This window comes from Nicotiana sylvestris, chromosome 4, assembly GCF_000393655.2.
Source record: "Nicotiana sylvestris chromosome 4, ASM39365v2, whole genome shotgun sequence".
Classification (NCBI taxonomy): Eukaryota; Viridiplantae; Streptophyta; class Magnoliopsida; order Solanales; family Solanaceae; genus Nicotiana; species Nicotiana sylvestris.
This window is the reverse complement of record NC_091060.1, coordinates 61,380,468-61,401,987: the sequence shown is the minus strand read 5'-3', so window position 1 is coordinate 61,401,987 and position 21,520 is coordinate 61,380,468. Positions and strand designations below refer to the sequence as shown.

The 21,520-nt window shown below is 38.5% G+C and overlaps 1 pseudogene; it reads left to right on the top strand.

Annotated features, from left to right (window-relative positions):
• Nucleotides 1-21,520, top strand: part of LOC138889596 (uncharacterized) — a 61,848-nt pseudogene that overhangs the window by 23,532 nt on the left and 16,796 nt on the right.

Below are 21,520 nucleotides of genomic sequence, written 5' to 3'. Positions count from 1 at the left end.
AATGGGCTAAAAAATCAAATCACCGAATGTCAAAGAGGTTTAGAGAGATCAGAAGCTAGCGTGACGAGAATCCGAGCCATATGGGCAAAGGGTACAGAACCGCGAGCAAAGCATATGCGGCAAATAAAGAGGGACTACGAAGGGAACATCGCTATATTGAGAAAAACAATATCCATTCTCAAAGAGCGGATCTTCAGACAAGCCTAAGATGCCAGAACAGATAGGAAGCACTGCTATGATCTGATGGACCGAATGGAGAAACAGGTGAATGAGTCAACTCTTTTACAACGCTCAAGTGTTGGGGACGCGGAATCAACAAATAGAGCGATTGCTTATCGAAAGGGACAGAATCAAGGAAAGAATCGACGATATCGGGCACTACATCACCATAAAGTGCCTAGCTTGTGAGGATATGTCCCGTACCACCTTATTTGCTTCAATAATGATTTATGTCCACCAGATCATGGAAGATTTGAAAGATCTACAGAGGGGCCTTGCACCAAAGCCCGTGGCGAGGCCGAACGACGCCCCGCGGGCGCCAAAAATCAAAACTCCGAGACATTCATAGTTTGAAGTCTGTATGTTCCTTGTCTTCAGAGTCTGTTGTCCGTTAGAGTTTGTATTTCCCTTTTTGCATAAAGTCTGTAGTCTGTATCAAGTCTGTCAGTTTCCTTTCAAAAATGTTTTGCCTTGTAATAGAACGTTTTGCTAATAAAGATTGAAAAATCCAAAAATGGTGTCTTTATTTTTCGGACTTGTGGTCAGAACTACGCACAGTCTGATTCATGCGGGGACATGATACATAGGAAATCCACATAAGATTCGACCACCATCAAAAAGAAAAAAAATATATATTTATAGAAAAGAGAAAAAGGAGAAAACAAATAAAATAAAGGAAGGCGTTCAAAAGGAGCACAATTATAAGAAGTCGGAATGACGCACGTAACTGAAGCAAATACATGATAGAAAGGGTTAACTGCCTAGTTGCATTGCATCCTCAATGTGTGTTTTCCTATCTGTTGAAAACCCTAATGCTAACAGGTTTCTCCCATTTTGTTCTCTTTCAATCTCAAGAAAGGTGGTTGGTTGTGGTTCTAAAGTAACGCTTCCCTGCAACACAAAGGCAAAAGACAATGACAGAGAACAACAGAACTAAGTGGGTTGGTACCGATGCCCGAAAACAGCTGGTTGAATAGGACTATGGGTTGGTAGAAGAGGTAAAAATGTTGAGACAGCATGTCGCAGACATGTATCGGGCATGGATGACTGGGAAAGCACCACCTCCGCCACCGCATAGCTTCCTGAACTCTGTCCTTACCCAAACACCTAACACAATAACAGATGATCCTCCATACTCTCCATATCTACCCACTTATGACAGCTTTCCCATCCACCCGAGTAGCTCCATCACTCGTTGTCCAACTATATTTTTCCAACACTACTCCCCTCCCCAACGCAACTTCTCTCCACGGGACTCCCAAAGACATGCTTCACTTTCCAAGTACCCAGCTCCACAAAATGCCTATCCACCCCCACGAGCACACCAGAAACCCCCTGGATCAGGTTTTAGGCCAAATCAGGCATTTATGAACGAGAGGTTGCTGAAACGAGAAAAGGCTCTCACCCATATCGGAGAATCTTATGCAAGTCTGTTTGAAAGGCTAAAGCATGCTGGCCTGATTGAGACGCTCCCCGGATATACTCCAGATCCACGTGCAAGAAGCTTTGATCCTACTGCACGATGCGCATACCACTCCAATGTCCCAGGGCATAGCATTGAGAGTTGTCATTCATTGAAAAGGGAAATAGAAAGAATGATTCACGAAGGAGTGATTGCGATCGACGACAGTAATAAAGAGCATGTGAACCCACTTGGGATATTGACTAAAGTTGAAGATGTTGAAGCGGATAGTGGTCTTGGCAATATTGATGCGAAGCTCAGTGGCTAAGATGCCGTGCTTGGTAATTGGGAAGACGCTCCATTCCTTGGTCAGCCGGAGTAGAGCTTTTGGTGGTTTATTTTGTTGTCATTTATGTTATCCGGGTTATTCTAAGGTTATGATACGGATATTGTCTTGTGTCAAACCCTCTTATCCTTCCATTTTGTCATAGCGGTTTGCTTAGTTTTGTCCAGGCTTGTTTCAGGTTTGTTCCAAGATTGTACTCTAGTTGCTTTACTTATCTTGTTGTGCGAACCGTTTCACCGATTGTCTAATACAAATTCTGGTCTTTTTTTACCTCTAGTCATCTTCTTTGTTTAGTTATTTTTTATCCTTTTGTGTTTTCTTTTGTTCAAACGTCGATTCTAGTGACATGACATGCGCGCACAGTTTAGGCTTAATCTTAAAAGTTAATTATAAAGCCATTGGGAGATGATCGGGGCACTTAAGGGAAATAGGAACAGCTTGAGATCATTTGAAGCCCGAGCCACGTGAAACTGGGGCAAGTAAAACATAAAGAAAACCATAAAAGCAAGTTAGCCATATTGACAAGGGGGTCGTTCATGATAACGAAAGTGAGAGTGTTGCCCAACGGTGCTTTAAAAATGACAAATAAAAAGGCGAATGTGTGGATATGGTTATCAAGTCTGACATAATCAGAAGATGTGGAGAATGTTTAATTGTGTTGTTTGTGCTTGGCATGATTTGAAGATTGGAATGACGAAGGCATTTTATTCTTCTATCTAAACACTTTATCCTTCGTTAACCCTTTGAGCCTTATTGGTTTTCTTTCACCCCTCGTTCGAAGTCAGTAGCAAAGATTAGAAAACACAAGCATGGAAGATAAAGAAAAAGAAAAAGAAAAAGGAAAAGAAAACAACAGAAACAACAAAACAACAAAAGAGAAAGGAGAAATGAGAAAAGAGAAAGAAAAAGAAAAAGAAAAGAAAATAATAAATAAGTGAAAAGGAAAACAAAAAAGGAATTGGGAACTATGTTTGACCTGATTCCTCAAAGAGGATACGTAGGCGCTTCACGGCTCGGTCATAGTGTAACAAAATCAAATATCCCCAAGAAATAAACTGGGGCAGAAGTTGTGTTTGATGTAAAGAAATCTGGTTCCGAAGGTTGTAAATTTTGAACCCAAATTGATTCGTTTTGAGCCGCTAATACCCTTTCTTTATAGCCCTATCCAAAATCCCATGTTACGGTTCAAAGAAAGACCATTTGACCAGTCTTTGAAAGATGCCAAGTCATGCAAATGGAAGTCGAGAATAACACTCTGATCCCCGACATAAAAGTAATAAAATGAGAGAGTCTTATCGGTGAAAACCTTCACGGGCACCTTGAGGCGGCTATAAGTTGAGAGAAAACCCAAAATGAGAGAGGCTTGATAGTGAAAACCCTTCAGGCACTACAAGTCGAATAAAGATTGAGAATCAGATAGGAAAGCACCAGACGAAGATTGTGAAAGGCGATTAACGACGGAGGATAGGCCACATGTGCATGTCATGGCCAATAGAGTTGGTATCCGCATCTGATAGGTTTTACTTTGTAGTTTTTCTTGTTAGGAGTCATCTCTTTCTTTTGTCTTTTACTCCGTTCCTTTTACCTTTGTCATTTCCTCTTCTTGAGTCTCTTTGGTCAGAACAAGTGAGAAATGATTTCAAAATTTGCCATCAGCTTTCCAATTATGCAAGACGAGATCTGACTAGTACATCAAAGTGGTATAAGTCAGGAAAGAACAAGCGCAATGAGCTGGTAATAGTCAACATGCTTTGAGGTTCGCGCAAAATACCCAAGATTGGTCCATATCAATTCATGGACAATGCAATAAAAGGAGGGCCAGGGTGATTGAACCAAGGGTATATTCAATGATGAGATTGACAAAAGGGTGGACCAGTGTCAAGAAGGATATCCCCAGCAGAAATCGAAGGTTATAAGGCCAAGGACAGTGGAAAAATCAAGAAAGAACAACGCGGAGAGCGATAGACATAATTTGGAAATTCATAGGAGACTCAAAGGTCGGGGAAATTCCAGTTCACGAACAGTACCACAAAGAAGATATTGGGTCTGCACGGGAAAAAGGTATTTCAGTAACACAGACGATGGAGAAAGTGGTTAATCAATAAACATGCAAGATCTTCAAGTGAAATCGGCTGTCATAGAAAATACATGGGGTCAGATAAGAAGACTGGGAAAATGGTTGAGAGGTTTGTGAATAAGGAATCATCAAGAAGGTCGGAAGGTATCAGCCAAGTTTCAAGATGGTCAGACAACGCATAGCATGAAAGGAAAAAAAAAGGAAAACCATCCCCAGCAGGAGTATCACAACCAACCACCACGTTTTAAACTGACCAAATTCTTTCTTTGATTTGAAATAGGGACAGGAAATGTTATTGATGACGGAAAGGTATGATATAAGGAAAGTTATCAAACTGGGGCAGAAATTTTTTCCTGAAGTCAGGTACCCACTTGAGGAAGAAGGAAGATAACACAAGTTTTAAGGGAGGTAGTCTTTGAAAGAAGAAGATAAAAAAATAAAAAAATAAAAAAAAAAAGAAAAAAGAAAAAAGAAAAAAGGAAAAAAGAGGGAACTAGTTTGCAGAGGAATGAAACACCAGTCTTAAGGGAAATAGTCTTTGAAGGAGGAAGATAACATATTTTGAAAAAAAAAAACCCAGTGTTATCCCCAGCAGTTTGCGGAGGAATGGAACACCAGTTTTGAGGAAAGTACTTTTGAAGAAGGAAGATAATACAAGTTTTGAGGGAAGCAGTTCTGAAGAAAGATAATTCAAGTTAGAAGGAAAATGGTTCAGGAGGCAAGGGGGAACAATGGCAATACGAATGCAGTTTTAAGTTGTTGTTGAAGTCAGGAGCCCGCCTGAAGATCGGAATGGCGTTTTAATTTCTAAATTGTTGTTGAAGTCAGGAGCCCGCCTGAAGATCAGAATGGCTTTATATTTTCTAAGTTGTTGTTGAAGTCAGGAGCCCGCTTGGAGATCAGAATGACATTTTATTTTCTAAATTGTTGTTTAAGTCAGGAGCCCACCTGAAGATCGGAATGGCGTTATATTTTTAAGTTGTTGTTGAAGTCAGGAGCCCGCCTAGAGATCGGAATGGCGTTATATTTCTAAGTTGTTGTTGAAGTCAGGAGCCCGCCTGGAGATCAGAATGGCGTCTTATTTTCTAAGTTGTTGTTGAAGTCAGGAGCCCACCTAGTGATCGGAATGGCGTTTTATTTTCTAAGTTGTTGTTGAAGTCAGGAGCCCGCCCGGAGATCGGAATGGCGTTTTATTTTCAAAATTGTTGTTGAAGTCAGGAGCCCACCTGAAGATTGGAATGGCATTATATTTTTAAGTTGTTGTTGAAGTTAGGAACCCGCCTGGAGATCAGAATGGCGTTATATTTCGAAGTTGTTGTTGAAGTCAGGAGCCCACCTGAAGAGAGGAATGACGTTTTATTTTCTAAGTTGTTGTTGAAGTCAGGAGCCCGCCTGAAGATAGGAATGACATTTTATTTTCTAAGTTGTTGGTTGAAGTCAGGAGCCCGCCTGAAGAGAGGAATGCCGTTTTATTTTTAAGTTGTTGTTAAAGTTAGGAGCCCGCCTGAAGAGAGGAATGACGTTTTATTTTCAAGTCTTGAAGTTGGGAGCCCGCCCATATAACAGAGGAATACATTTCAGTCTTTACATTTCAAGTTTGGAAGTTGGGAGCCTGCCCATATAATAGAGGAATACATTTCAGTCTTTACATTTCAAGTTTTGAAGTCGAGAGCCCGCCCGTATAATAGAGGAATACATTGAAGTTTGAAGTCAGTAAAGCGAAGGGTTACAACAAAAATGCCCAGCATAAATTAAAGTTCAGAAGTCGGAAGGAAGGCAACACTAGTCAGAAGAAGGCAGTTCAAGCTTCGAAGGAAAAATAATACGAAGCTCACAAAAGGAAATAAGCAGTTCAAATTCGGCAATCAAGAGAAGACTACGAGTCAAGACAGAAAGAAAGAAACATCAGAGGAAACACCAATCAGCAAGACATCAAAGCAATAAGAGACACAAGAGCAAGTCTGAAGATCTAGATAAGATTTTGTAATTCATAGACTACAGTATAGTCTAGCTTCTTGTTTTCTTTTAGCATGGTGTAATAAGGAGGCCAGTAAGTAGCGGCGGCAGCAGCAACAACAGTAACAGTAAATCCATAGCTCCATGGTAGTCTCAGCTACCAAAACTTCCCGAACTACATTAACCTGATTCCCTTTTAGCCAGGGATATGTAGGAAACCTTCGAAGAAGAGGTTCGACCAACTCTCTTTCAAAAATATGCTTCACACGGAGTAGCCGAACAGGCAAAAATAGCTCGTATCCGCTTACTTTATCTTTGCACAAAAACTCTTCATATTTCCGGACAAAGAGGGGCAGCTGTGAGCACGTGATTTTTGCCCTACAATAACTACTCCCAAAAATTCAAAATAAAATAGTTTTGTGTTATTTTGGATAATTATTTATATTTTGTCTGTGAATGTTTATTCTATTTTAATTAATGAAAAATACAAAAAAAATTATATGTGTTGCATCTGCATTTACAATTTAGGATTAATTAAACAGTAATTTGTTTTACAAAAATGAAAAATCGAAAAAATAACGCACTTCGCATTTTTAGTGTCTAATGTCAAATTGTGTGATTATCTTTGTATTTAATTTTGTGTGATAACTATTATTAAGGGTTAATTAGTATTTCCTAAGTTAATTTTGGTTTTACAATTTAATTTAGAACTTTTGGTAATTAAGAATTAAAAAAGAAAGAAAAGGAAGAAATGAAAGAAAGAGTTGATAAACTCGGACCAGGCCAATTTTTTCTACAGGCCCAAACAATATGTCCGCAGGCCCAGTCCGAATACCCCTTTTACCCGGTCCAACCGACCTGGCAATACGAAGTCCAAACGACGTTGAATTTGTCACGTCCAATCTCAGCCGTACATCCCAATCCATCAACGGCCAAGATCATCTCTCCCTTACCCATTCCTATACCCGCCCCGACCCCGTTACTACCAAACGACCCCGTTTTGATCAACAAATCAATTGTGGCCGTTGGATTCCCATCATCCAACGGCTGAAATCAATTGATTAAACTCTAACCTATCAAACTCCCTCCCAATCCCCTACCCCTCTCATTTCCAAATCCCCCCCAATCGTCTCTTTCAGAGACGAACCAAACGACCCACCAAACCCTAGCCTCCCTCGTTCCCTTCGCCTGAAATCCCGGCGGCCTAAGGACCGATGACCGTCAAATTCAAACCCCTGAACCTTCTAACCACCCTGAACACATATCCCTACCCCTTTAACCTCGAATCATCCCGGTTTGTTTCGAATCTTCAATCGAAGATTCGAGCAAAACCCTAAACCTACCCAACAAGTCCCAAGTTCACACCCCAGCTCCACCTGACCTCCCTCGTTCCCAAACCACCCCTACTTTGGCTCGAATCTTGCTAGAACTGGTCGAATTTTAAATCGATTGAAGAACCCTAGAGAGCAAAACCTGGAACCTGTCCGAGTAAAGGGGAAATTTGAGGTTCTTAATCGACTTTAGTCGAGTGTTTTCAGTCGAGAACACTCGATTGAGGTCCGTTTGGACCTCAAAAGTTCGGTCGAAATTTAAAATGGGAACTGTTTGGAGTTTAGCCTGTAATTTTGAGGTATTTTTCTTCTTTTTCTTTTCTATTTTTGTTGTTGTTTATCTGCTTAAGCTTCATTGTATTTCATCATCTTTTCGATTTATTTCTCTCTTCTCTTTCAGACCTTTTTTCTGGTCCAGTTTTTTTTCTCATGTGGTTGATTGGCATATGTTGAATCGATTAAGTGTGTTTGTCCTTTAGTTTTGTTGTAAAAGTCAGTGTCCGTAATGTTCTTGTACAAAAACTGTGTCTAGTCCTGTAATTGGTTACTAGTATTACTAGTTCAAATGGTCTCATTTTCTGTGATGTTTGGCTCCTTGTTTTTGTTGTTCATCATTTTACATATAAATTCAGTTTATTTTCGTCCAGTATGTTACAGTATTTCATTCATTTTTGTTTAGTTTAGAGTTGTGAATATAGTTAGTCATTCCCACGTAATGTGTCAATCATGGTTGGAAGTTTAACCTGGTTATGTTCAAATATGTTTTGTCCTTATTCATTGGCCTTCGTTTGGATACCATTTGATCTAATCTGAGTTCTAAGTTTGAACTGCTAAGTGAATTTGAATTAAATTGGTTATAGCTGTTGTAGTTTGGTGATCAATTAGGAATCAGCTTAGTTATTTGATTAGGGAATGAGTTATAGCCGATAGGTTTTGGGTACAGATTGAAAGGGGATTGGGTAGGACAATAATTTCAGTAATTTCAGTGGGGGTAATTTGGGAATTGAAAACTTGAAGAAATGGGTAGTTTGAGTGTTCTGTCCACTAAGTACTAATGTACCATTAAAATAATGCATTTGTTTAATAATTAGTGGGGAACACAACATATTGGTATGGGAGGGGGGGGGGTAATGATAAAAGTTAAAGGGATGCACATGGGAGGGAATAAACAGGCTGAAAAGTGCAAAATTTGAAAAAAGAGAGTTTAAACATTGGTCTTTAAAAGGGGAAGACCTAAGAGAAGAAGAGGGGGGATTTTTTTTGGACAGAGTTAGGAAGTTTTTGAGAGTTCTTTTTAAAAGGCAGTCTTACACAACATTTTAAAAGCTAAGGCATTCAACTTTTTAGAGTTCTGGAGATTTTAAGAACAGAAAAACCAAAAATATATTGTTTCATTGCATTCATAGGTGTAATTCGAATTTTGGACAGAGTTAAAGGGGGTTGGCTTTTGAAATTAGACTCAAAGGTGACACAAAAAGAATATCAATAAATATAGAAAAAATAAGCAATTAGTCCTCTTGGGTTCTGCATTTGATCCTTCTTTAATCAGTAAAAAAATAACATTGCAAGCTTGAAGTAAAGTGCCTGATTTTCAATTGTTGGGGTGTAGTTTCCAGTTTCAAGTCTGTTTACTGGAGTGTTTGAGATTCACTGGTTGGTTTTCTTGTTGAGTTTGAGGTCCAATTAGTTGACCGGAGTTATTTGTTGTTGCTGTTTGGTTTCACAACTGGTTATGAGCTGTGGTCAAGTGTTTTCCTGATTTGAAACTGGGTTTGGAGCTTTTTCTGAATTCCAATTTGCTGTCTGCTGGTGTTATTTGCTGTTGTTGTTGTTTGCTGTGCTGTACTGCTGCTGACTTCCTCTTTATTCTTCTGTTCACTCCAATCCAGGTACACAACTAAGCTCAATTTGATGTAGCCTTGAGATGTAAACATGAAATGGAAGTGCTCAGGTCCTTAATTATTTGATGTTGTATCTGTAGCTCAGTAGATATAGATAATAAGTAGTTTTATAGTCCAATTTGATCTATAACTCAATGAAATGTAGACTTTGAAGTTTGTACCTAATTAGGACTGTTTAAACTGTTACTTCGTGTTCATTAGTTGTAGACTTAGTATAGTTTAGTACTGATTTCAGTTAACATTGAGTTAAAAATCGGATATCAGTATTGTTTGTACCTACAATTAATTCAGAAGTCAACATGTGGTACTTATTCCGATTTTAGGTTAAACGCGCTTTTTAAACAGCCCAACATGCTAGTTATTGATGTCCTCTCCTTTGTTCGTTAAGCTCACTATTTCAACGTAGGAACAAGTAATTGCATGTTAATGGTTAATATCAATAGTCTACTTGAATTCGAATCAGTTAACTTATTCATGAATGTTAGCAGAATCAAATAACCGAGTCGTGTAGTTCAAAACTCGATCCAGCATATGGATTGGGTTCTTTGGACCTAAAGTTGAAATGGCATTTGGTCTACTAATTTTCAATTGATAGACTATAGGATTTTCTAATATTAACTAATTAGGCCCCCCTTTTATTTATTTCTTTAGAGACAAATAAATAGAAGAATAATAGTCATTTTAGGATTAGCCTTTAAATAATAAATGGGACGAGCATCGCCAAATAAAACGCATAAGTTGCGGGGCCCTCAGTAAATATTGCGTTAAAATACTTTAGATTTCAGGACGGGCCGCCTAATGAATTTCACGGCTTTCCTCAAAGTAATAACGCACTAGTCACTTTAGGCATTCTTTTAATAAATTACTTTCTTAAACTCGGATGCACATTTATGTGACCCAAATCCAAATCTCAACGGAGTCAAAATGTGTCAATAACCACGGGTGCATTGATGTGACGTGGTTCCAGACGTGTTTTTATGACGTTGCAATTCTCTCTTAAAATAACTACAATAAAGGCGAGAAAGAGTTAAAATTTGCACACAGGTCCAACATGTATAAAATCAGATAAATAGGCCGAATATGACAGTTGAGCGACCGTGCTAGAACCACGGAACTCAGGAATGCCTAACACCTTCTCCCGGGTTAACAGAATTCCTTACTCAAATTTCTGGTTCGCGGACTGTAATACAGAATCAATCTTTTCCTCGATTCGGGATTCAACCGGTGACTTGAGACACCATAAACCTCCCAAGTGGCGACTCTAAATTAAATAATAAATCCCGTTTCGATTGTCCTTTAATTGGAAAAAACTCCCTTACGCCCCTGCGGGCGCAGGTAAAAAGGAGGTGTGACAGGTGGAAGATATATTGGAGGTATTCATGGATGATTTTAGTGTGGTTGGTGATTTCTTTGAAGAATGTTTGAGAAATTTGGATAGAGTATTGGCCCGATGTGAAGACACAAACCTCGTACTCAATTGGGAAAAGTGCCATTTCATGGTTGAAGAGGGTATAGTGTTGGGTCACAAAATTTCAAAGCATGGAATTGAAGTTGACAAAGCCAAGATTGAGGTGATTTCAAGGCTTCCTCCCCCCATTTCTGTCAAGGGGGTGAGGAGTTTTCTTGGGCATGCAGGGTTCTACCGAAGGTTTATAAAAGATTTTTCAAAGGTGGTAAACCCCTTGTGCAAGCTACTAGAAAAGGATGCAAAGTTTGTGTTCGATGAGGGATGTATGCAAGCATTTGAGCTTCTTAAGCTTAAGTTGACCACTACCCCAATCATTACCGCACCAAATTGGAGCTTGCCTTTCGACCTCATGTGTGATGCAAATGACGTTGCGGTTGGGGCTATCTTGGGTCAAAAGGTTAACAAGATGTTTCATCCGGTGTACTACACAAGCAAGACCATGAATGAGGCTCAAAGGAACTACACGGTTACCGAAAAGGAGTTGTTGGCTATAGTATTTGCAATGAAAAAGTTTCGGCCGTATCTTATGGGGGCCAAGGTCATAAGGCACACCGATCATGCCGTTGTTAGGTACTTGATGACAAGGAAAGACTCCAAGGCAAGATTGATGCGATGGGTGTTACTACTTCAATAGTTTGACCTAGAAATTATGGATTGGAAAGGTAGTGAGAACCAAGTGGCCGACAACTTGTCCCGTTTGGAGGAGGAGGGGAGGCCTTGTGATGGCCTTGAGATCAATGATTCATTTTCTGACGAACAACTCCTTGCAGTGTCAATGAATGATATGTCATGGTTTGCCAATGTTGCCAATTACCTTGTGACTGGAGTAATATCATGTGAGCTCTCTTCTAACCAAAGGAAGAAGCTCAAGCGGGATAGTTTGGATTTCTATTGGGATGAGCCATACTTGTTCAAGATTTGCAAGGATGGTGTGATTCGTAGATGTGTCCGGAAGGAAGAACAATTGAGTATCTTAGAGGCTTGCCATTCTTCACCCTATGGTGGCCATCACGGTGGGGCGAGGACCGTCTCAAAAGTTCTTAGTTGTGGATTCTATTGACCAACCTTGTTCAAAGATGCAGGTGATTTTGTGAAGAGGTATGACGATTGCCAAAGAGTGGGTGGAATTTCAAAAAGGGATGATATGCCTCTCAATACCATTCTTGAATTGGATACCTTTGATGTTTGAGGCATAGATTTCATGGGTCCATTTGTTAGCTCTTGTGGGAACACTTACATTCTCATGGTGGTTGACTATGTCTCAAAATGGGTTGAAGCCGTGGCTCTGCCTAACAATGAAGCCCGGAGTGTTGTTGCATTTCTTAAGAAGAGCATTTTCACAAGGTTTGGCACTCCCCGTGCGATTATTAGTGATAGAGGATCTCATTTTTGCAATAAAGCTTTCGACACATTGCTTTCTAAGTACGGTGTCAATCATAAGGTTTCGACCCCTTATCATCCTCAAGCTAGTGGTCAAATGGAAGTCTCCAACAGGGAAATCAAGAGTATCTTGTCAAAGATGGTCAATGCTAATTAGACCGATTGGTCGAAGAAGTTGGATGACGCTCTATGGGCTTATCGGACGGCTTACAAGACTCCGATTGGTATGTCTCTGTATCGGTTGGTGTTTGGGAAAGCTTGCCCTCTACCGGTTGATTTAGAGAACAAAGCCATGTGGGCTTTGAGGAAGTTGAATTTGGAATGGGATGTTGCAGCTAATCTTCATGTTGAACAACTCAATGAACTTGATGAATTTAGATTCCATGCCTACTGTGAGCACGTGATTTTTGCTTTAAACTACTCCAAAAAAATAAATCAAAAAAATAAAATAAATTTCTTTTACTGTGTAATTTTTGAATTTGTGTGGTGTTAAATGTTTGTGTTATGTTCGTAAATGTTTATTTTGTCAAATAAATCAAAAAATAAAATAAAATACATGTTGCATGCATATAGGATTTAATTATGCATTTAAGAGTTAATTTAAATAAAATTACAAAAAATATGCGTTTGTTCTAATTTTAATGTTTCACTATGTGATTAATATTTTTTGTCTATGTGTTAAATTGTTAAAGGTTGATTAATATTTTGAAGGAGTAATTTTTTGTTTTTATAATTTTAATTAGGATTTTTAATAATTGAAGAATTAAATTAGAAATTAAAAAGAATGGTATTAAATGGGCAAAAACGGATCTGGGCCAAATTTTTCTAAACAAAATCAGGCCCAATCCAAATGACCATGTCCGGTCCAATTCAAAACAGAATCAAACGACGTCGTTTGGTTACCCCTTATCAAGGGCCGTTGGATCAAATCCAACCAACGGCCAAGATCTCATCACCCTAACCCAAGACCCTTACCCGATCCGATACCCGGTTCAACCCATCCCCCCTAACCTGAACCAAACGACACCGTTTGGTTAAGTGAGTAGATCTCAGCCATCCATTCTACCTGATCCAACGGATGATACCAGTCCACCCCACCCCTATATAAATCCCAAACCTTACCCCGGCCCCTAACCAAACAACCCCCCTTCCTACACTGTTCATCATCGTCCCAAACCCCCACTCCTAACCCTAGCCGCCCTAGGATTCCACCGCCTGAAACCCGGCGGCATCAACGCCGTTGGTCACCAAAGTAACACCCCAGAACCCCATGAGCCTCCTCTATCCAAATATGTTATCTGCTTGGTTCGAATCTCCCTGAAGGTTCTCGAATCTTCATTTGAAGATTCGAGCCAAGTTCAGATCTAAACCAAACAACACCTAGTTAACACCATAGCTTCCCCTAGTCATCCTGAGTATGGATCTGTTGGTTGTTTGGTTCGAATCAGTTCGGAACTGCTCGAATCTTCTTTTTAAGATTCGGACCAAACAAGAACAAACTCAGATCCAATCCAAACTAACACGAAATAACCCATAGGCTACCCTCACCCTTGTATCATGTTTGGTTCCCTTCAAATCTGCCCAGAAATGTTCGGATTTAAGATCCAAGAACCTGAAACCCTAAAAATTTCCAATCTTGGAATTTTTCCGATTTCAAGTAAAAGATTGAGGTTCAATCGACCTTAGTCAAAGTATTTTCAGTGGAAAATACTTCGACTAAGGTCTGTTTGATTTCAAACAAAAATCCGAAGCTGAGTTGAGATCGAGTCTGATTAAAATTCAGAGGTATTTTTCTATTATTTTGTGTATTCTAAGTGTATTGTTGTCTGTGTCAATAGCTTTTTGATTTTTCATATTTTGTTTTGATCAATTCTGTCATTTCTGTCTCCTACCTATTTACTTGATCCGAATGTGAATTGTTTCTATTTGTTATGATTATTTACAATGTATGTAATCGACTCGATTAAGTTCGTCGATTAGTTATGAATTCTCGTTTATGATAAATACTGATTGAAACAATTTGTCTACCTATTGTTTATTGACAATTGTTATAGATAGTTAGTTAATTAGTCTTTTAAGTCATGTTTGTTTATAAATCAGTGAGTCCGTCAAATGGATGTTGTGTATGTATTGATTTCTAGGCAGTTAGTTTCAGGTAATGCATATACTGTTAACACCCCTGCACTTATGCTAAATTCAATTTCAATTCAGATTTTGTTCTGTTAAGTTCTGCGTATTGTTAAAATGTTTGTGTACAAGTTCAGTGTTCAAATCTGAATTTAGTTTTGTCCATTAGCTATTAGACAATGGGTGTTGGATCAATTAGTTATCATTGAATAGACAGAATGTTTGTTTGATTTAGGACTTGGTTATCAGCTGATAAACAGGTTTGATTCAGATAATTTGGTTAAGGTTTAAGCAATTTTGGTCTGGGGCAGTAATAACAGTAGTATTGAAGGATTTTCAGTGAGTATTTGAGAAATGAAACAGTAGGGTAATATAATAATAATAGTGTGCTTATAATGGAATGTTAGTGGCTATAATTTAGGAGATAATGGGAAACAAAGGGTAATGGAATGCTGGAAATCAGGAAAAAGTTCACTCAATGGGATTTAAAGTAGTTAAAAGCAGATTTTAGATATGATTTTCTGTTTTTAAAAGATAAAAGGGGGTCCAGGCAGCACAAAAAGGAAGGAAGCATACCTGTATAAATACAGGGGCAGATTTCAGGAAAAGGAAAAAAAAAACAGAATTTTGAGAGAACTTTTTAACAGAGAGAGAATTTTTAAGAGATTTTGAGGGCTGAGATTTTAAAGGAAGGAAACAGAAAATAGGACACTCACATACACACTCACATACAGATACAGCAGCAGAAACAGAAAATCAGAAACAAACTGAATTTGAAACTGAAGAAAAAACTGAAATCTGAAATGTTGTTCTTTTGTTGAATCTGTTCAACTTTATGTGATTCCACTGTTCAGTTAAAATCCGAAGTGTTTCTTAAAAGTACTTTACTGTGCATCTGGGCTCTTCGAATCCTATTCCTGTTCAGATTTACTGTGTTATCAGTATATTCTACTGAATTTGTTACTGCTGTAACTGCTGAAACTTACTTCTTCTACCTCCATTTTCAGGTATATGTCTTTTAAATTTTAAGTTGGAAAGAGATTTCAGCATGACCCATCAATGAAGTTTGAATTGAAATGCTATTTCCAATTGTCCAAGTTCATTATTTTCATTTTTTATGTTGATTAATTAGTAGTGAACTCAATTTGATAGCCATGAGTTAAATTGTCTTATTTTGAAATTCATATAAAACTTTGTAATAATGTTATCCATGTCAAACTTCATTAGTTTAAGTTATCTATGAGTTATGTAAATAAGAAGCATGGTAGAAAGTTGGTTTTATTTACACTTCATGGTGTTGTTAGATAGGTATAGCATAATATAGCATTATCAAAGAAAATATGCTATAAGTTTATCTTGTTAGTTAATTAGTTGTTGTTTAAAGCTATATGATGATTAGCTGCAATTTGCCATCTTTTGGCATAATATTGGTGGTGTTCATAATTTATAGTTGAAAGATGTATTAGTATAATCCGTATGTTCAAAAGTGTCAAATATAGTAAATAATATTGTATGCAATATCATTTTATTAAGTCAACAAGACTTATTCTCTTTCTTAGTAATAAAAGGCTTAGGAACTTATACAATGCGAAAATTAATAGTTAGTAATAATTCACATAGATTGAGAATCAAATTGGTTTGATTATATCTATATCTATCCTAACTCAATCATAGGCATAACTAAGTAAGTTAATTTCATCTATTAAGATTAAAACGAGTATGTGAGAATAAGTTGAGTTGTATATACACAAATGGCAACATTTTAAATCAATGGTAATTAAAAATAGAATTTGCATTAAGTAATCATGAAAATTCCCGGAAAATATTTCCTTCCTTTATGAATCATTTATTTTCGGTTTCATATGCAATTTATTCTTTGGCATATATATATATGTCACATTTGTTTTAAAGTTAGTATTAATCATATTTTTATTCTGTCCTTTGACTTTGAATAATTGGAATGAATATGATTTATATTCGGAAATTATAATCAATGGTCAATATTTAATAAATTGTGGTTTATTTTCCAAAAATTAAAGAATATCTTAAAACGAGATTTCTCGTGCTATAACAAACATTTTTTTTTTGGAAATTCCATAATATCATTACAAATATGTTGCGCAATTAGGGATACGTTCGCGTACCCTGATTATACTTTTAAAAGCAAAATTTCGGATTATGCGTACGCGCAATTTCGAGCGAATATTTAATAAAAGGATTTTTCTAAAGGCGTTAAATCAATTTCATAAAAATCCGATATGTACGGTTCATTATTCAAGAAAAATAATTATTCTTGATTCAACGCAATCTCGAAAAAATGTGCTTAATAAATATATTGTCAAAAGTAATTGTGTACACGTGCGCGTGACACAATTCCGCATCTTTTTTAATTTATAACATGAATATACGTACGTGTAATTCGATTCAAAGAAGGTTTCTCAATCACAATAAGTATAAGCGGTAGTAAAATCAGATAACATCAATATTTAATAAAATCAAGTTGATTAAGCCAATAATAAAAACAGTTAAGCGACCGTGCTAGAACCACGGAATTCGGAAATGCCTAACACCTTCTTCCGGATTAACAGAATTCCTTACTCAGGATTTCTGGTTCGCAGAAAAATAAACAGAGTCATATTCTCCTCGATTCAGGGATTATAATTGGTGACTTGGGACGCCTCAAAATTCCCAGGTGGCGACTCTGAAACAAATAAACAAATCCCGTTTCGACTGTCCTTTAATTGGAGAAAACTCCCCACGCGCCCCGCGGGCGCGGGAAAAAGGAGGTGCGACAGCTCTGGCGACTCTGCTGGGGATCTAAGTGTTGTCGTAACCCAGAACCATTGGTTCAGGGTTTAAAGAATTCGAGCTTAAAATATCTGTTTTTATTGGCTTTACTTACTATATAATTTTCAACTGTTTATATGCTAATATGCTAAATGTTTTTTTTACCGCTTTAATATTATTTGAATTGTGAATATATACAACTGCTACGAAACCCCCTTCTTTCTGAGTCTTCTGAATTTATGGTGTACACGTGCGCGTGACCCACCTTTCTGTTAAAGTCATACCAAATAAGACGGAGTTGGGACAAGTAACTAGGCCGGGCAGACTTTCGTGCTCCCGGTACGTTGCCCCCGCTTCGGCTCAAACTGTCCGTTTGGGTAAGCCAGGTTTAGAACAATCAACCTAAGGTTTTACACTTAGAATAACTCAGCCATGTACCGGATCCCTAGTAGGAACGAATATTTGCATCATATGCATTTGGCCTTGGAGACTCAACACAGGGGTTGGGTCTGTCTAGGACAGGTGAACCAAAAATTAAAAGACCATCATGATGCATCCTACTTGTTATTTGTGCATTCATTCGCCTCGAACATGCTTGTTGACCAGTTCAAATAAAATCTTGGTAAGAAGAAAGGTATAAAATGGGTTGCCTTATAAATTTCTAAAAAATATAGTTTTAAATTTTGAAATAAAGATATTTAATAAATAAAAAAAAAATTCGAAAATGATTTTTAGTATAAATTTTTCCAAAATAAATTTTGACTTTATTAAAATTAAATTTCAGATACAAAATGAGCACTACACAAAGCCCCTCATCCACAAGTACGGAGGAATTTCTATGTCAGCTTCAAATGTGGTGGTATGATTTAGGCGAAGACGGTCAAAAATGGGTCGTCAAGCATTTGGGAAATCTCACGGACATTATGAAAGTTGAGCCTCGGGATGATCTGATTACGGCATTAGTAACTTTCTGGGATCCTGTTCACAATGTTTTTCGTTTCTCTGACTTCGAGCTTACTCCTACATTAGAGGAGATAGCTGGCTATGTTGGTTTTGACGGAAGTTTAAGAAATCAAAGCTTGATATTCACAAAGGCTCCTTCAATACATCGATTCTTCGGTCTTCTGAACATCAGCAGTCAAATCAGGAAAAGCAATGTCATCAATGGATGTTGTTCCTTCAACTTTTTGTATTCCAGGTTTGGAAAGTCAGATGGGTTCGAAATTCATGAGAAAGGCCTTACTAATAAGCAAAACAAAGACACTTGGCAGATGCACCGTCGATTTGCTTTCATGGTGGCTTTTCTAGGAGTCATGGTCTTCCCAAATAAAGAGCGAACAATTGATATTCGCACCGCAAAAGTTGTGCAAATCCTCACCACTAAAGAAAATCACACCCTTGTCCCCATCATTCTATCAGATATTTATCGGGCTTTGACTTTATGCAAATCAGGAGCGAAAGTTTTCGAAGGATGCAAAATTTTGTTGCAAATGTGGGTGATTGAACATCTCCAACAACAACCCAAGATCATACAGTATGGGTCGAACAAAGCTAATTGCATCGAGAGCTATGAGGAAAGAACAAAAAATTATCAAGCTCCAGAAGGGATAGAAGCATGGGTATCTCATCTAAAGGCTTTAACGGCAAATCAAATTGAATGGACTCTGGGATGGCTCCCGATGAGAGAAGTAATACATATGTCAACCTCAAATAGTTATCTACTACTATTGGGATTGAGAAGCATTCAGCCATATGCACCACTAAGAGTCCTAAGGCAACTAGGGAGATATCAAATAGTTCCTGATGAGGAAGATTTGAGTATGCAAGTAATCGAATTACACCCAGAAGCCACTATTCCCGAAGCTTTACTTCAGCAAATGTGGAATGGGTGCCGATACTTGAAAAGTGATACTCAAGTCCTAGACACTACCAAGGGTGAGATAAATCCTGGATATGCGAGGTGGTTCGAAAAGCGGTCTCGCGTGGATGATGTACCAGAACCTGAGCTAAAAAGGCCAACAAAAAGACCCCATGTTCAAAACTTCAATGATAAAATCCAAGAACGGTTAATCTGGGGAGAAAAAGAAAAAGGGTACAAAGCCACTATCCATGCCCTAAAAGAAAATCTAAGAAGCCTCAGTTTGGAGAAAGATTTGCAAGAACAAGAAGCCAAAGGCGAGAAAAAGAGTCTAGCTTGTGAGAATGAAAATCTTCATGCTCGATTCCTAAAAATGAAAAGAGTCTCTGAAACGCCAAAGAGAAGCTGGAAGGATCAAAAAATCATCGCCAATCTCTTCGAAAAAATGCAAGATTATGATTCCATTCTTGCGGAAAACGAAAGGGCATTGAGCAAAGCAAAAGAAAGGATCCAACAATTAAACGAAGAAGCCAGATCTAACAAGGAACGCCAAGATAGGCAATCCGAAAAAGACAAGGCTCAATTCAAGAAGGAAAAAGACTATTGGATGCGATCAGAAGACCAGCTTCGTGCACAACTAGAAGAGGCAAGAAGATGCAACAGAGAATACCAACAAGCAGACCTCGACAGGGAAAGATCACAAGCAAGATTAGAGCAGGCCAGACTCCGAGCTCTATTAGAATCAGCTTTAGATCGTGAAAACCGTGTCAGAGACATAGCCACCACTCGTCAGCAGCAATTGCAAGACCAAGACCAACGTCTCCAAGGTTTCAGGGCACAAATCCACGACTTGGCAGTCTTCACATCTCAAAGTTATGTAAACTGCCAAGGAATGGATTATGAAAGGTTTACAGAGCATGCGCCCACTTTTGCTCGTCATCTAGCAATGGAGTTGGAAAGGATGTATCGTACGCTGGGAGGCCATCCAGGTCAAGCCCCACATTGAGCAGATAATCCAATATTAGAGAACAAAAGTGGAAAGTGGGGCATTTTGTGAGATGTTATGAATTGTATCTTTTATTTTGATTTAAGTGTGTGTGTTTCAAGCTATTTTCTTAAAGTTTTCAAATGTAATTCCATCTTTGTGTAATAAATAAACATGATTGACTTTGGTCCGAACTACGCAAGGTCTGATTCATATTTGACATGATACGTAGGCAATCTCTAAGATTCGACCACCACGATAAAGATATATATAGTAAAGCGAATGACAATTTTTCAATTTCAAGAAAGCTGGGACGATACAAGCAACCGAGCGAATGCATAATAGAAAGGGATTATTTGTCTAGGAGCATTGCATCTCAACGTGTGATTATATATGTGTTAAACTCTCAAAACTAACAAGTTTGTCCATTTTCAGAATTCAACCAGTTAGTTTCTCTAAAGAGTATACTGGCATATTATCACTATCACACAAGATCAAAAGGACCAATACCCGAAAGTATGTCTATCCCAGATGTTGACACAGGTATGGAGATAGAAGAGATGGATGTCGGGAAAATGAAAGAAGAAATGCTTAAGCTCAAGCAGCAAATGGCTGAAATGTACCAAGCTTGGTCTACAGGACAGTTACCCCCATCTTACCCAAATAACCCTGCTCCATCAATGATCCAAACTCAGGATAATATCACCACTGAATTATCCCCAAGTTTCCCCATTTATCAGCACTACCGAGGCACCACCTCTCAGACACCACAGTCTCCACCTCCAAAACCAGTTCCGTACCTTCCTCCACCTATGACTCCTGTTTTTGTAGCACCTCCCCCTGCTACATTTCACAAATCTCCTAGTGAGCCTACATTTCAGGCCCAAGACAACCAATATTACCCCCCGGAGCCCACCTTCAAAGCCTCCGAAATCAATTCACCTGCTCCTCGGTTTGATCTCCCAACCGAAATTGACAAGCCAGCCAAAAATGTTGAACAAGAAGAGATGTTCAGGAAGGTCAAAAGTCTAGAACAGTTGTTCCGAGACATGCGAGGATTAGGTGGGCAAGTCAGTGTAGCATACAAAGATTTATGCTTATTCCCTAATGTACAATTGCCATTTGGCTTCAAGATGCCCAAATTTGACCTATACAGCGGGCACGGCGACCCAGTAGCCCACTTAAGGGGTTTCTGTAGCAAGATGCGAGGAGCTGGGGGAAAGGATGAATTATTGATGGCTTACTTCAGTCAAAGTCTAAGCGGATCAGCTTTGGAGTGGTATACACGCCAAGACCATGGAAGATGGTACACCTGGGATGACCTGGCACAGGCATTCGCATACCATTTCCAATACAATCTGGAAATCATCCCAGATCGATTATCTTTGACCAAATTTGAGAAGAAACACAATGAAAGTTTCAGAGAGTATGGTTTTCGGTGGAGAGAACAGGCAGCAAGAGTGGATCCTCCTATGAAGGAGAGCGAAATGGTAGACTACTTCCTCCAAGCCTTGGAACCAACTTACTACGCCCACTTGGTTTCAGCGGTTGGAAAATCATTCAACGAGGTAGTGAAGATGGGAGGTATGGTGGAAGAAGGCCTCAAGACAAACAAAATCATGAGCTATTCAGCAATTAAGGCAACTACTCAAGCTATTCAAGGCGGGGTAGGAGGAATCGGAA